Source organism: Oryzias latipes, chromosome 4, assembly GCF_002234675.1.
Source record: "Oryzias latipes chromosome 4, ASM223467v1".
Classification (NCBI taxonomy): Eukaryota; Metazoa; Chordata; class Actinopteri; order Beloniformes; family Adrianichthyidae; genus Oryzias; species Oryzias latipes.
The window spans coordinates 13,619,831-13,636,178 of NC_019862.2; the positions used below are offsets into that span (position 1 = coordinate 13,619,831).

At 37.4% G+C, this 16,348-nt stretch overlaps 1 protein-coding gene across 2 annotated transcripts in view; it reads left to right on the forward strand.

The window, feature by feature from the left end:
* The first annotated feature begins 1,280 nt into the window (after positions 1-1,280).
* Positions 1,281-16,348, forward strand: part of kank3 (KN motif and ankyrin repeat domains 3) — a 29,006-nt gene continuing 13,938 nt past the window's right edge. For both annotated transcript variants that reach the window (XM_011474022.3, XM_011474023.3), the window contains exon 1: positions 1,281-1,379. The gene's annotated coding sequence lies outside the window, so the exon portion shown is untranslated. The remainder of the gene's footprint in view (positions 1,380-16,348) is intronic.

Genomic DNA, 16,348 nt, shown 5'->3' on the forward strand with positions numbered 1-16,348 from the left:
TGCAAAGAGTTGTCTATTGCCAGTTTGGACTCCACACTTGGAGGCCAGTTAGATTCATCTTGGAAAGAAACGCTGCAAAAGTTGCAAATGGATGATGGGGCAGAAAAAGTTTCTGCAGCTAGGGTGGCAAGTAAAAATGCCACCCATGTGCCAGCAGCTTCGGTAGCCACCGTGTATGCTAAAAGGGGCACAAAACACTCTCATGGGCTGCTGTTGCTTGAGCCAACGAACACACCCATGCCCAGTGGCCTGATTGTGATCCCTACCTTGGTGGACGTTGCTAAACGTGTGTTTCCTGTACAAGTGGTGAACCTCTCTGAAGAGGACTTATGGTTATCACCAAAAACTAGACTGGGGATCCTTTCCAAAGTGGAGTGTGTTGAACCAGCAGTTGAGGTGTCTTTCAACCGCCTTGAATCCGCAAATCAAAACAACCGTCAAACAACTGTCAAATAACGGTCCCCAGAACACACCACCTCCTCACTGAACTGTTCACCGAAAACCCAGGAAGCGCCCTCTAGTGGCACAACCCTGTACCTACACCTTCTCCACCTGGCTATATATATATTTCTCATTGCACCTCATTCAGACGTCATTTCTTACCCTATGCATTCTCAACATCTACCTCCAGCTCTGCCTCCAACCACTTTTTCAGGGTCATAAAAAAAGGTGGAGATCACATGTCTTTGGCGCCATTTGACTGAACTCTGAAGACGAGACCCTCCCCAGTTTAATGCCCGCCCCATGCTACCAATCTCTGAAATGATTGGAGGAGTTAACTGCTTTCGTGACTTTTTTTCTGCTGTAAAAACATGCAAAACTCAAGAGAACAGTTACAACATTGTGCTGCAAACATTTACACAGGAAGTGGTGTGTCCCGACGCAGACTCCCCTCTAAACTAAAAGCACGCGCAATTTTTCTGTTTTATTTGTGGTGTTGGCGTTACACTAGGCATATTTATAATATTTTTTACTAAGCATATTGTAAAATTGTTTAAAACAAAACAGTTGAAATGGAATAAAACAGTGTCAAACTTAAAGAGCAATAAATCACTTAAGAAAAATTTATCAGAAGTCCATGCTTTTCTGTCATACTAAGTGTTAATGATACATAAATGTTAGTGAATATAGAATTCTAGAAACGGCATGCAATAAGTACCAATCCAAATTCTCAGAAAGGTCTTTACTCCAAGAACTTTCTATTACTCGTTTTATTTTGAAATCCCCAACAGGAAGCGCTATTGGTGTTTATTCTTAGCTTGAATCTGAAGCTAAAAGCAGGGGGCGGGAGGCTTTTTTTTTCTTCTGCTAAACTTTCTTTACCTTCTCAAATAGTTTGGGCAAGTTTTATTGCAAACTTCACAGAGACACGTTAGGAGGTAAGTGAAAGAGCAGAAGAATCGAGCTCCATAGATATGATATACGTCGGTACACATGAATGAGTTCTTTAATGAACTATTCCACGTTACTTTACAGTCGGGAAACCCCTGAGAAATTAATTTGGATTCAGATAGAGGATTATCATGTCTAGTTAATTGTTGAAGTAGCTCCTTCAGTATTTGTTTCTCAGATAATTTACTTGTAAAACACATGATAAGTACCTGAAATACAACTATGGGCTTTTTCTCGTGTTATTTTTAGGGTTTATAAACTCCATAGGTTGCTTCTGATTGTTTTTCTTCGATTATTAGGGAGTTTCCTCGACCCTTAATCTTCCAGTTGTCTCATAAATTGTCGTTTTTCTGCTATTTTTTAATCAGTTATCCTTAAATTTCCGCTTTTTATAATTCTGGATAGATCGTTTATTATTATTATTTAGCAATTTGTATAGATTTTAGTGTCAGCAGCAGAGATTGTCATGCATTTTATGTCATTGCAGTTATTTTATTTTGAAAGAGTTGCTCATCCCAATGATGTTTGGTTTTATTTGGACTCTCCCACGTGCCTGTTATCTCAGGTCCCACTGCAGATCTTAACACATGACATATTTTATTGATAAATACAGCTATCCCAGTGGATGCTGGAGAAGTGTTTTTTCCTCCCCTCATACACAGTCATGGGTGAGGCTGTTCCATGGGATGGAAACCCCCCCACCCCTACCTCATCACCACTTCCAGTATGGTCAGATGTTAGAGGACCCTCCAGTTTTATGGCTGTTATTTTTCCTCCTCATCATCCTCGTTTTGTCCAGATTTTTTAGAAACTTGAACAAATGTCTTGATCAGAAAGTGATACAAAATATAAAAACAGACCAGTGGCTCTTCTGGCTGGTGGAAATTCCAACTTTACCTGAAAAAGAACCCCAAACCTTAATTTGAATAAATCAAAGTTGTATTACAAATATATTATTACGTGTGGATATTTATGGAGTTTTAGGTTAAAGATCCACTCCAATGAAAATCGTGTTTTTGGCGTTTATAATGGATGGACAAATAGATCCATTTTTGTATTTGTTTTCTTTATCTGAGCTAGTATCTGGCTCAAAACTGTATGGGTTCGATGTTACTCGCCATTTTGTTGCACCGCTAATGTTAGGTTGGGGTTGTGAGGGGCTGTAAGCTAGCAGGAGAGCGTGTACACATATGGATGATGGGAAATTTGAGCGACAAATTGTAAACACAACATCGTCTTGTAGCATCATTTGCAGTTTTAACAGGCGGGACATTTTACAGGAAGTAGTTTTATTTTTTATATTTTTTTATTTCAACTTTTGGAATTTCAAACAGATATAATAAATTCTCCTTCTAGAACCTCGGAGTTCCATCTCCATTAATCAATATCAATTAAGCTGCAAAAGTTGATGCTGGTTATTAGTTGATGAACTGATTTAATTTTGTAGGGAACGTTTGAACCCCGTTAACTCCTGACCAAACTGTTGTGTATTTGTAGTTGGTGACTGTGTCATATTTGTAGAATTATAAACTCAAACCACATGTTTTTGCTCCTGAGCATCTGATCAGTCACTCGTGGTGGTATCTGGGTCATTCGTTTGTGTGTCTGTGTGCAAGAAAGACTGTTTAACTGATTGTGTTGATTGGGAGGTGTGATGCGATTGAAGTTCTTTTGGAGTGGGAGAGTTCCCAAGCAGTTAGAGAGACAATGTGACAACTTTTAAATTGTGGAAGAAAGTAAAATAAAATAAAAAAAAATCAGTTTTGGCAATGTTTCTGTTAAGATAGAATTAGCTATTAGTTTTTATTGTGTATTTTAAATGTGAACCATGACTGACTGTGAGATCAGCAGATTAAATTATGCAACTGCTTCTGTTGTTAAGGAACAAGCGTCAAACACAGATAAGGATGCATTTAATTTAAAATCAATTTGGACACTTTCCCATATTTTCTCTGTGGGTTGCATCAGAAAATCAAAGGTGAATTTCTCCCTAGTTTGGCTGAATTCACAATAGAAGAGGAAAGCGATAGGTAATAAGTCATCCTCGTGATAAGCTCCTAAATAATTTCGAAGGGCTCTCAGGGGAAACTGTCTTCCTGCAACAGGACCCTGGGGCTTGACTTACTGCAGCCGGCTCCAAAATAGCGTGTCTGAAAGTTTAGTTGAAGGAGTCAGCAGGTCACAGTGACGCTCCCATCTTCAATAATGTTTTTTCAAACATACCCATTGACTCCAAGATTCATTTCTTCTCATCTTATTTACACCTCCTAGCTGATTAGGCACAGCTGATTGAATAAGGAGCTAAATTGGATTTGACTCATGACTTCTGCTGCTTGATAAACGACGTGCCGTTGTATTTTTAGCTTTATTACAAGTGCTTTTAATTTTAGCAAGACTGTGAGTGCTGCGGTGAAGACAGACAGAGCTGGACTTGGGTATAAAAGTAAAAAAATTTGACCCAATCAAATACCTTTTTGTACAGCCTTTATTTGTCACCCAAGTAAAGCAACAATTGTTTTAGCTTCGTTTCACCATTTTTACCCTCTTTTATCCTTGCGGTTATAGATTTTATTGGTTCAAAGGTCAGATTTTCAGTCTAGAACTCAAAGCATTGATTTGAATACCTTGATACTTACTAAGCAACTACTTACGGGTTTGTTGCTGTTAATTATATGAATATCATTATATATATATGAATAAATTATTTACAAAGGCATTCTGTAAAAATATCAAAAACATTTTTGTACCTTTTTAAAGTCCCATTTCAATAATCATTTGATATGTCGTAAAAGCGTTCCTAAAGCGTTCGTGACTGTTGGTACGGACCCGCCCCCACTTCCCGTCATCCATCTCCCTATCAGCTTACAGCCCCTCTCAACCCCAACCTGACATTACTGGTGAAACAAAAGTGGCGAGCAATATTGGAGCTATCCAGTCGTAAAGTTTTGAGCCAGGTGCCAGCTCAGACGGGAAAAACAAAGACGTACATGGATCTATTTGTCCACAAGTGGATGCATCAGAGTGGAGCTAGGCAGGAAGCATGTGGCCCGCCCAGCGTATTTTCTACATCACAAATACACTCTATCTCAAATGGCATTTTTACTTCTGCTCCTGATTATCAATGATTTGAATAAATACTCAGAAGCGCAATTTTTTATTCAAGCTTAATTTTGCTTGGTGTTAAAAACACCAAAAAACAAGATTTTCATTGGAGTGGGACTTTAAGTACATTCACTTTGATGCTTTTTGAAATCTTCTTTTAATTTAAGTTAGTGATGTATCAATTCTTGTGAATCTCATGAACTTCATTAACATCAGATAATGATCAAACATTTCCCCACCAGAGTGAAAACATGTTTTTCTCTTGTCAGAAAAAAAGCAATCTTTTTAACACACTAACTATAAATGGCCCTCAGCATGTCAACTATGCACTATTTCTGCATCAAATCAAAAAATCTTTACTAATCAAACTATGTTTGTTCCACTGAGTGCAGATGTTAACATGCATAGTTTCCTTCCAAATGCATTCAAATGACCAAAGAATTACATTTGAATTCTTTTAAGCTGACCTTGTGACGGACTGGTGACCTGTTTAGGGTGCACCTTGCTTTCACTTAATAGTGGCTGGGATAGGCTCCAGCAACCGCACAACTCTGGAAGAGATTCTGCGGGTTTGGAAAATAAATGGATGTTTTCCAGCTACAGGTACAGCTATATTTTCTAAATATATTAAGGCATTATTATCTTAAAAATAATGATGGTCTGGGATATATGCATATCAAATAATAGTAGTTGAACACTTTTGTCCCCAAATGTTCTTTTTGATCATCTTCTGTATGAGAACAAACTATTCGCTTTACCTGTCGCAAATCAGCCATGAGAAACGCCTCAGCGTCAGAGAATACTTATCAGATGTAGTCTTACTCACATGCAGAAGTGTTCATAAACAAAAAGGGTGCTTATTAACTTTAATTATGTAAAACAAAGTATTAAGAGTCTAACCCTCTGAGTTTCCTAAGAAACATAACAAACTATTGACTAGCTCTTGATTCATTGATACAGCTAAATTACACTTTCATATGTCAATGTATATGTCTATAAAGTGTTAACGAAACATGGTCCAGTTAGGGCCCAAAAGCCTCGGATCTGCTAATTTCTTCTTTAGTTTCCTGTCTGTCAATTCGACTGCTCACCACCGAAGTCTGCTCTGTTTGTTTATCCTCCACAACATCAAATTACAGCTGGAACGGCTAGTCCTGAGGGTTGTAACCACACACAGCTTGATATCTGGACATTTTGTTGACATTTATCCTGGCTAAATGGGAGAAAGAATGTTATTTTTAGGTTTGAAGTTGTCTGATGATTGGATTTGTTGATTATGTTGTCTGCAGAGTCTAAAGTTTGGACCGAATAGATACATAGCATTAAAAATAAATAATTAGTTAAATCATTTTTGCAAATATAAACTTTAGACTATGAGAGATTTGTTCTATACGTCATTTCCTTGCTGCCATTCTGTTGGAAAGTAATTTTGATTGTTTAAACCATACTGAGCTTGAATGATGTTGTCTTTAATTTTGCAACCTACCACATGATGACACATTTGTACGTTTGCTGGAACTTAACTGAATCAGCTTAACAGTATCATGGTCATTTTTCTCATGTCCACTTGTTATCTTGGTCAGTCTCTGCATATCTAATAAAGCCAATTCTGATCTTTTCTTTTGTCCATTTTCTCATGTACAGACTCATGACGAAGATGCGGTTGCCTAGGCAAAATGTGGTTATCCTGAAATTAGGAAGGTCATAAAAATGATCTGATAATTCAGTGCTGTTATGGGCCTGGGTCACATGTTTAATAACTGCTTGTCTGCAAGGCGACTGCTTTGTTTATGATCAACATAATGGAATTATCAGTTACCAGAGGAAAACAGATGAGGGTTTTTTGGATCAACAGTCTTCTGCTGTTTTACTGACTCATTCAGGTGCAAAATTGTAAGAAACAATTTTAAACAATTTGGGATTTAAACTGAACTAAGCTCCCACTACAATCATCTTTTGATTTAGTTTCAAAGCATTCCCAGTGATCTCTTCATTATGGTAATGAAAATTAAAAACAAAAAGTGTGTAGTTTTCTAGGAAAGGGTTTCTTCATAATGACAGTTAACCAATGACCGTGTCTGTTGGCATGGAGTAAGCCTGCCTTTATTTCCTATCATCAATGTTTACACGCTCTCCCACTAGCTTACAGCCCCTAACGCCCCCAACCAAACATTAGCAGTGCAACAAAAATGGTGAGTAAAATTGGAGCTTTCCAACTGTATAGTTTTGAGCCAGATGTCAGCTCAGACGAGGAAAATTAAGATTTAAGTGGATATATTTGTCTGCAAGTGGATGCATCAGAATGGAGCAGAGCAGGGAGCTTGTGGCTTGTCGATGTAGCTTCTACATCACTGCTACAAACTTTTTTCAACAGTGTTTTTTTCGTCTGCTGCTGATTCACGATTTGAATTAAGAAATACTTAGAAATGCAGCTTTAATCATAATTTTCTTTATATATGTCCTCCATCATAAAATAAAAATGCTGCAAGGACATATTAAAAACACCAGAAACACAATTTTCCTTAGAGTAGATCTTTAAAAGTAACAGAAATACTGTTTTTACTTTAGATTTTCTAAAGATATAAATAGATTTTCTTTAGATACCAATCACTACTTAAAGGTATCAACGGTTACCTATGAATGACCATCCATCCGTCCATCTTCTATGCCGCTGTGCAGGTATGAAAAGGTCACCGGGGTTGTTGGAGCTTATCTCTGTGAATGTTTCTGAAGTAAGGTCTATTTTAAAAGGAGGGTCTTCTCATTTTAGACTCTGAGTGTTCCAGTTGACTTATTGAAGATTTTTTCTTTTTTTACAAAACAACACATCTTCCTGACAGACAGCCTTATAAAGTTTAAGTTTTAGCCAAAACGAGGAGACATATAAGTCCACTTCTCCCTCTGTCTTTTTGAGATCTGTGGCAGATCTCTAAATTGTAACTATAGATTTGTTTTCAGGCTGCACAGTGGTGCAGTGGTGAGCACTCGACTCACAGCGAAAAGGCTTTCAAATCCCTTTCTGTGTGGAGTCTGCATGTTCTCCTCGTGCATGTGTGGGTTTCTGTGGAGAAACACTCCAGCTTTTTCCCACAGTCCAGAAACATGCTTCATAGATTGATTGATGATTCTAGATTGTCCCTAGGTGTGAATGTTTGGTCCTACAACGAACTGGCGACCTGTCCAGGGTGTACCCCGCCTTTATCTAACAGTAGCCTCCAGCAAACCAGTGATCCCAAAAAGGATCCAGAAGATGGATGATGAATACAATTTCCAGTTAATAATAAACCTTAAAGTATGTTACTGGCATACAGAGTTATTCATTTCAATTTAAACCTTGTGCTATCCTAGGCACTTTAACATTGGGAGTTGGGTCATCTAGACCCACTAGACAGTGCTCTGAACCTTTTTTCTTCAATGATTTGTGATCTTCACTGGTGTCCATGGATTACATGAAATCCTTCCACCTTTATCCACCTTTGTCATGGTAGGGAGAACACATCAATGTAAGGGTGGGGTCATAGGAAAGCACAAGGGTTACGTAAGACTAATATATTTTATTTTTTAGAAGAAACCAAATTAAAAAAGTTTATTGTTTTAATTTTTATTTGCGTCTCATTCATTTATTATGTTCAAATCAGCAAAAATATGTAGAAAATAACCAATGTTGTTTGTTGCGTAGCTGCAGTGATTTATCGTTGTCTAATAATCTCCCACATGTGATCCCACATGGGAAAAACATGAATCATCCTGTGGTTTAATCTAACAGACTTCTACCAAACAAAAACCAGACTAAAATACCAGGCTGATCTGAAGAACTGAGAACATACTGTGATAGCAGTGATGGCAGCTCCAGTCAGCTTGGGAAAATACCACATTCACCAAATATTGCCAGATCTCGTCTGAATCAGATAAATGACTTCAAAGTTTGGACTGTTGGAACCTAAAGGGACTTTAGTAAAACTAAAAAAAAAAGGCCAAACATCCTGCGATACGGAATCCTGAAAGTTGTTTTCCATTTTAGACTTCATGAAAACAGGAGCCTGGTCTCCTGAAATTGTCATAGTACAGAGGTCACCTCTGTTTGGAGCTCATAATGGAACGAATGTTGCACTTCACAGTGAAGTGACTGTGTAAATGCAGCCCCGGCCTCTAATGTCACAAAGTGACTCATAAAAGCCAAACCAGGCTCAGACAGCAGAACCTTAGTTCTAAAAACTTCCACACATGGTGAAACTTTCCGTTATATCCCGATTTATGCTAATTTTAAAATACTTTCACAGTTTGTCACAGCTTTCATTTGCTATTCTGTTACCTTTTTCTTCTAATCTGTTGTGTTTTAATACACTATTTTTTTTTAGAATGATCCAATCCAACAATTCCAAATCTAAATGGTCTCAAAATCAACCCTAACTTTATTAAACTTAGAAACTGAGATTTTTGTTGTGTTTTACAGCTTCATGATAGCCGAGGCAACATAATAGGACTAATATTTCTGAATCAGCATAAAGGCAGAAACGATTTGAAGAGCCATGTTGTATTTCCACATCAATGGTCTTTTTCCACCTGACATGTTAAATAACTACTCTACTGTATAACCACTGTACTGGCAGTAACTTGGTACCACAGGGAGTAGTTAGATTTTGACTTCCTTTTACTGATATTATGATGACAATAGACTATATTTGATCATCTGGCTGACGCTCACTGGAAGGTTGTAAAAGGATGATTTTTTTCAAGGTATTGGTTTTCTTCAGACATCCATCTGAGCTCCAATCAGATACTTTGGTTGAAGAATGTATCTGTCAGAGTTATAAGCAACCTTTGAACAGTCATGCTGTTGCTGCTGATGCTGACTATTGACTAGAACTGTTTGGCTATTAATGGATAACTTGTAATTTTGCGACAAAATCAATAGAAATCTTAAAGTTCTCACAAGACTTGATTGAAACTAAACATCATGAACTTTCAGAATGATTAAATTACAGTCACAATTGCTATAATTATTCCCAAACTGGTATGTCTACAAAACATGTCACTTGTTGCAAAGCTTTATAAATAAAAAAATGATGGAATGATAAAACAAGGGGAAAAAAACTAGATATCAGTTGAAAAGAAGAGAAGTTCTTGGGATAAAATAACTTCAAAGTAATTCTTAGGGTCAAACAAATATTACAACGCCTCAGACATCAGATGATATCTAACTGCGGCTACAGGGGCAATGATTGGGGCGCATTGAAGAAGCTAACTGAATAAGTGCATTATAAAAAAGTGAATTAGATCTCACCAACATGGATTTTCCACCAGAGCAACTCCGTGAAGATGGAAGTGTCTTATCCAAGAGACATTTCCAGGAGTTTCAAAGGGATCCATGCAACCTCTGCCTTGTCATTACTCTGACCGTCTCCATCAAAGAGACACAGAGCGAGTGTAATTTCCACCACCAAGGGAAGGGACTTGATGACAGACACGTACAGTATTTTTGTTGATTTTGGGCACAAAACAGACTGACATCTGTTCTTGTTCTGAAGTTATGAGAGCCAAACATCTGGAGGCTCCAGAGGCTACCGTCGTGAACAAGTCAAATGGGTCACAGTCTCCTCTTAAACATAAATGTGTGCAGCAAATATCTAGGTCAGCTGGGGAGGACTGTCAGAGATGCCTCGGGCAGTTTTTTTGCCCGGTTGGAAAACACATAGAGCTGAAGTGATTAGAGGAAAAAGGAAATGAGAGAAAGAGACAAAGCAAGTCGGGTTTAGATGGAAAATCCTCTGATTGTTTATGTTTAGCTAACAATCTTCCACATAGTTTATTATGTCCTGGGTGTGGGGGTTTGGTTGGGTTTGTGTGACACAACAGCAGCAAAAAGAGGTGTGTTTGGTCCTGAATTCAATGTGACACAAGAGAAGCTGGAAACTAAAGCTAGTTAGAGGAAAATTCAATTTGTGAGGAGGGTTTTGTTTCCCAGCCATCAAACTGCTGCTGTTAGGATATAAAGTCACACTTACAAGCTTTTTCAAACAGCCTTTTTTGTCTTCTCTTGAATCATAAAAATATGAATAAAGACATACTCAGGAATGCAATTTTAAGATACATTTTCTTTATAAGGCCTCCATCATGAGAAAAATGCTACAAGAACCTGTTACAAAAACAAAAAACAGGATTTTCATTGGAGTGGGTCTTTAAAGATGAGAATTTACTTGCCTTTCTTTTCTTTGCTATGTTTGTTTTGCTTAAAAACATGGCAAGGAAAAGTAGTTTTGTTGCATTTTATAGCTTTATGAAGACACTTTGCAAAAGTGAACTGGCAATGTTTTTTTTCCTTGAGAACATTCCTGGAAGAAGGGATGGTGTTATCTTTTCTGCAGCCTCGGCTTCTGTGATTTCATTTCGACTTCCTTTTGCAGCGGTTTAAACTTTGTAAAAGTGTGGGAGGGTTGGTTGTGGTGGAGGATGGGGGTACTTGGAGAAAACAAGTGGACCTCACAAAACTTTTTGGAAACAGTGTGGCCACTAAATAGGCATAATGCTTCATTGTGGAGACTGAATGTAGCCGATTGTGTTTGCTGGAGATTCTGGAAGGAAGAGGGAGGGACAACAGGGCACATGTGATGTTTGAAGTTTGCCTGGTTGTCGCACCAAAATAGTTTTTTCCTGTATTCTGCAATAGATACCAGATGTTAGCAATGTGTTGGGCATGCATGATTTATGATGATGGGAAATTACATTTGCTGTTTAATCCTCATGAAAGTGCCACTGAAAGAGCTTTTAAACGAGCGCTGTTGTTTCGCACCAGGTCTGAGAGCATTTTATCTGGGGGCAGTGCTGGCTTGTGGCTGCAGGATGCTGCTGAGTGTGTGTTTGGGTCAGAGTATTTGTTCTGCTCTCCGGTTTTGCTTGTCTTCTCTGTTTCCTGCTGCTTTCAGGAAGCAGCTTTCAGGACGGCCCGATGGGTTTCCTGGCAGGACCACCTCCTTCCTCCCTTGTTCCTATTCAGAGACAATGGGAGGTCTCTCACGGGTGCATGGCAGTGTGTGTACGTGTGTGTGTGTACATGTTTATGTTCATGCAGAGGTGGGGGAAATTTATTGGGTAGAAGGCTTCCCTTAAGGAAACTGCAGATCTATCCCAGCCCGCCTCTGAGTTTGTGTCCATAAACTTTGTTAGCCCTCATAAAGGTAAAGAAAATATATTTTATTATCTATAGTTTTGATTAAGTTTATAACCAAGTGGTCAAGCTGACCAGACAAAGTAGTCAAGCTTAAAATACCAAACAGGGAATAAGGAGTGCTGAAAAATTTGCAGCATTACTATATACTTTTAAGACTATTTCAAATTTGTTCAGTTTATATCACTAATTATGGAAAAAAATGTTTTATATGTTCAAATAAAATTGGTTTGGAATAGAAATTTGAAAAAAAATCCTCTAAAACAAAAAATAAATTCTATCAAATCCTGAACTTATGAATGGAAATGAAATACATTTGGTTTCTTTAAAGTGATATCCACCCCAAATTGCACTTTGCCTTATGGAAGCGTTTCTGTTGCATAATTAAAAATAAAGGTCAAAACCAGAAATGCTTTTTCATTTTCAAAATGAAGCTGCATTTTTTGACTCAAAATTAAAATGAAAAAGCAATCCACCAAAATTCTTTTTCATTTCCTTCCTCAACACAGCTTATTCTGTCACTTAATTAAAATGATAATGAAAATGGTATTTGACCATCGGGGGAAAGTTTCGACGAACTGCGGTGCGTCCAAAGGAGGAACACAGAAGGTGGAAATGCTGCTACATAGTCCTGAGAAGCTGTGTACAATCATCAGGGGAGCACAACCATCACAAAGCCCTCTCCTCTGCCCGCTAACACAAAGTTACACTGCTCCTAGCATGTGTCTCTTAGCAGCCGGACGCACAGAGATAGACCTGACTTCATCGCCCCGCCTCCCCGCTGGAAATGCTAAGTCGAATTGAATTATGCGACACTATTCGCAGGGTGGAGGTGAAAACGCAAATGCAATCCTTTCTTTCCTTTTTAGTTTTAATTACGACACAGAATAAGCAGTTTTAAAGTAGAAAATGAAAAAGCATTTTCAAGTATTGATTTTTCATTTTAATTTTGAGTCATTTGATGCAGCTACATTTTGAAAATGAAAAAGCATTTCTGTTAATCCATTTAATTGTCAAATTAGACATTTCTAAAGGAATTTTGCTACACATTTACCAGAGAACTTTTTGAAAATGAAATGTCAAATACCATTTTCATTATCATTTTAATTAAGTGACAAAATAAGCTGTGTTTAAGACTAAACTGAAAAAGCATTTTGAGGGAATGCTTTTTCATTTTTAATTTTGAGTTAAAAAATGCAGTTTCGTTTTGAAAATGAAAAAGGATTTCTGGTTTTGACTTTTACTTTTAATTATGCTACACAATTCCTTCCATATTGCCTTGGTATCAGAGTTGTAGATTTCCAAACTTAATTTTTGTAGTGAATTCCTAAAAGACTTATCCTTTGTGTGGGCGTGATGTTTGACACAAGTCCATGGAGCAACATCTCTCCTGACCCTCATGCTCCATCTCCATGTTCCAGTCTAAATATATATATGTCTATATGTGTGTGACATATATATGTATGTATGTATGTATATGTATATGTATATGTATATATATATATGTATATATATATATATATATATATATATATATGTATATATATGTGTGTGTATGTGTTTGTGTGTGTACTATGTACTACTGAAATGTTTGTAAAATCAACCAAAATTATGTCTATAAATACATGCCCTGTATATTCATTATGGATGAATATATACACACATACACATATATATATATATATATGTGTGTGTGTGTGTATATATATATGTCTATATATATATATATATGTATATATATGTGTGTGTATGTGTTTGTGTGTGTACTATGTACTACTGAAATGTTTGTAAAATCAACCAAAATTATGTCTATAAAGAATATTTTTGTACACAAATAAACGTCTAAAAATGCCAAAATTGAAATGTGTGAATTAAAAGGCTGCAGGGTAAATACAAATAATCGTCAACTGGAAAATACAGAGAACCAGAAATAGTTTCGGGTCAAAATCCATAATGAATATACAGGGCAGGGTATGCCTGTGGGGTTTGAGGAGTGTTCATGGCTCTCTGTCTCTGACTCTGTAAATGTGTGTGTTTGGAATATCAAACCGTTTTTTTTTCTCATGTAAAGCAGTTGGGTTGTAAAAGTTGCTGTCAGTGTTCAGTCGCTCAGATCCAGTATCTGGCCTCTCTTCTGGGGGAAAAACTGTGGCACTGAGGATGAGGTCAGTGTTTCAAAACATGGCCCTGAGCCTCGCTCCAGCACAACATTTCCTCTTCCATGAATCCAGCTAAATGCAAAACAAACCAATGTTCTCTTCATGAATGACAGGCTCGTGAGTGTGCGCCGGAATGACAGGAAACGTCTTCATTTGGTGTCACATGTTCCCACTCAGCCTGCAGAGGAAAAATGCATCAATGTTCAACTATTCTCTGACAGTGAATAGAGCTCTTTAATTAGTGAAGTGGTTTGGTATTTTAATTAAAACATGAGTGAAAAAGGACTGTTCTACTTCACAATACTTCAGCCATTTTACAAGAAGTTGTTAAGACACAGCAAAAACACAATGTGCAGGTTTTTCTTCAGTAAAGTTTGGTGCTATTCTTTAACCTGCTCCACTTATAATTGAAGCAGTCAATTTCCCACAATTAAACAACCTAAATGGAATTTTTTTTAATTTGTGTTTGTAAAACAAGTACAACAGTGTTGTTGTTGCTGCAGGCTTAGGCTACAGTTATTCGGTAAAAAAAAAAAAAAAACTGCTTAGCTTTTGTTGTATGAAAGCAGTACACTAGTGATTAGCTCTGCCAAATGTTCCCACCTGTAAATAGTTGGCTTGTGAGCTGGTGGAGTCTGTGTTTTATGTGTTTGTGTGCAGGTTTTTCTTCAGGTGCTCTGGCTTTCTCTGGTGCAGAATTAACCATTGGACTACACTGATCATTTTTATGTTATTGTATTCTAAGTCTTACCCACACTTTACCATTTGACATTAAACACGAGGTTGGTAAAAGCGATAAATCTTGATAAAACCCGACCAAAAAGGTGGATAATTGTTCTTTGGTTTGTTTCCTCGACAAATAAGTTATACCCTGTCTCCTGTTGAGATAACTAACAATATAATTTTTGCTGACTCTTATTTAAATAAACTGTTACAGTGAATTGTAAATGATATATTAGTTGTTCTTTCTTCATTATTTGTTCATGTTGACATTGTGTGGGTTTTAAACAAAATATTTGTTTGTCTTTTCCTTTTGTTTTTCAATTTGATTATGTTTTTATGTAAAGCACTTTGAGTAGCGCGAGTTGTAAAAGTGCTATACCAATAAAGTTTGATTTGATTGATCACTAATTTTGCACATGGCGGGTTTTCCTCATGTCATGCAGCCCTATTTCAGGGCTAATAAATGTTTTCTAGCAGGGGTTTAAAGCCCAGCATCAGATAGTTGGAATGTCTGCTTACGGAGGGTTTCATAAGGAGGATTGATGGCTCTGTAGTAAAGGACATGTATTCTCACCTTTTAATCCCAAATTTGTCTATTTAATTAGAAGACTAGTGTCTTGGAATTACAACTAGAGTTCAGCAGCAGATAGTTAAGGTCTCAATATCATGTGATAGAAAAAATAAATGTAAGTCTATATAAATCCATTTACAGGAGGGCTTATTCTGCAACAAGCTTTGAGCTAGGGCTGCACGATATGAGGAAACTCGCGATTTGCGATATAAGTGATTAATATCGCAGTGACGATATAACTTTATTCAATACATGAACGAATAATGAAACAACTAAATATATAATTTCCATTTCCGTGCAACTGTTTAATTCAAATAAGAGGCAACATAACTTAAATTAGACTCCAAATGACCCTAGTCTACATATGAGGCGAGCATCTAACATAAAAGGAGTCAATCCGATTGGTCAAATTCATTAAGGGATTTATTTGATTCGTTAAATACTTCAAGTTGCCATAAGATTGTTTTAGCACATTTAAGGTTACTATTTATCGCAATTTTCGCTGGCTTTAGCGATGTGTCTATTGCACAACTTGAAATCACGATAACGATAAATCTGCGATATATTGTGCAGGCCTAGAGCTAACTCAGATTGTAGCATAGTGGAGTTTTTGGAAAATTAGGGTAAAGTGCTGTGTGGATGGATATTCAAGCACTCTTTCCATTCAGTCAGTTGCAGTTATGATCACCTTTTCTTTCCAAAGCTGCTGGCCCTGACATTTGCTCAAATTAAACTAAAGGTTGTCGAATAGCCATGAACTCTAAGGATAAAGGCTTGGGTTCATTCTAAATAAATAAATAGGAAAAAAGACAACACGTAAAGCAGTGAAACATCTATCCTGTTTTCGTTGAATCCAACACATTTCTTTCTAGTGGTTGTTTATGCAGAGGGTATATTCAGCTTTGGTTTTTATGGGTGTTTTTGCAGTTGTGTTGTGTCTTGTCATTATAAAGGGTAGCACGCTGCTGCTGTGGTTCAGGAGCGTCTCTCAGCTGGTCGAGACCACGGACTGGAGGGAAAGAATGCAGCTTCTTCCTGCAGTCTGTAATTTGCTGTCATCAAATCAGAGAAAAACAGCAACACTTGGGCAGAGAAGTGAGAGAAATGTGTGTTTGTGCGTGAGTGATACTGTTTTGAGGGTAGCTCTGGGTGAGACGAGAAACAAAGTCATGTGAAGGGAGGAGGGTCGACAAAGATGAGGCATGAAATGTAGGAACAAGATCAAATGAAGGCAGC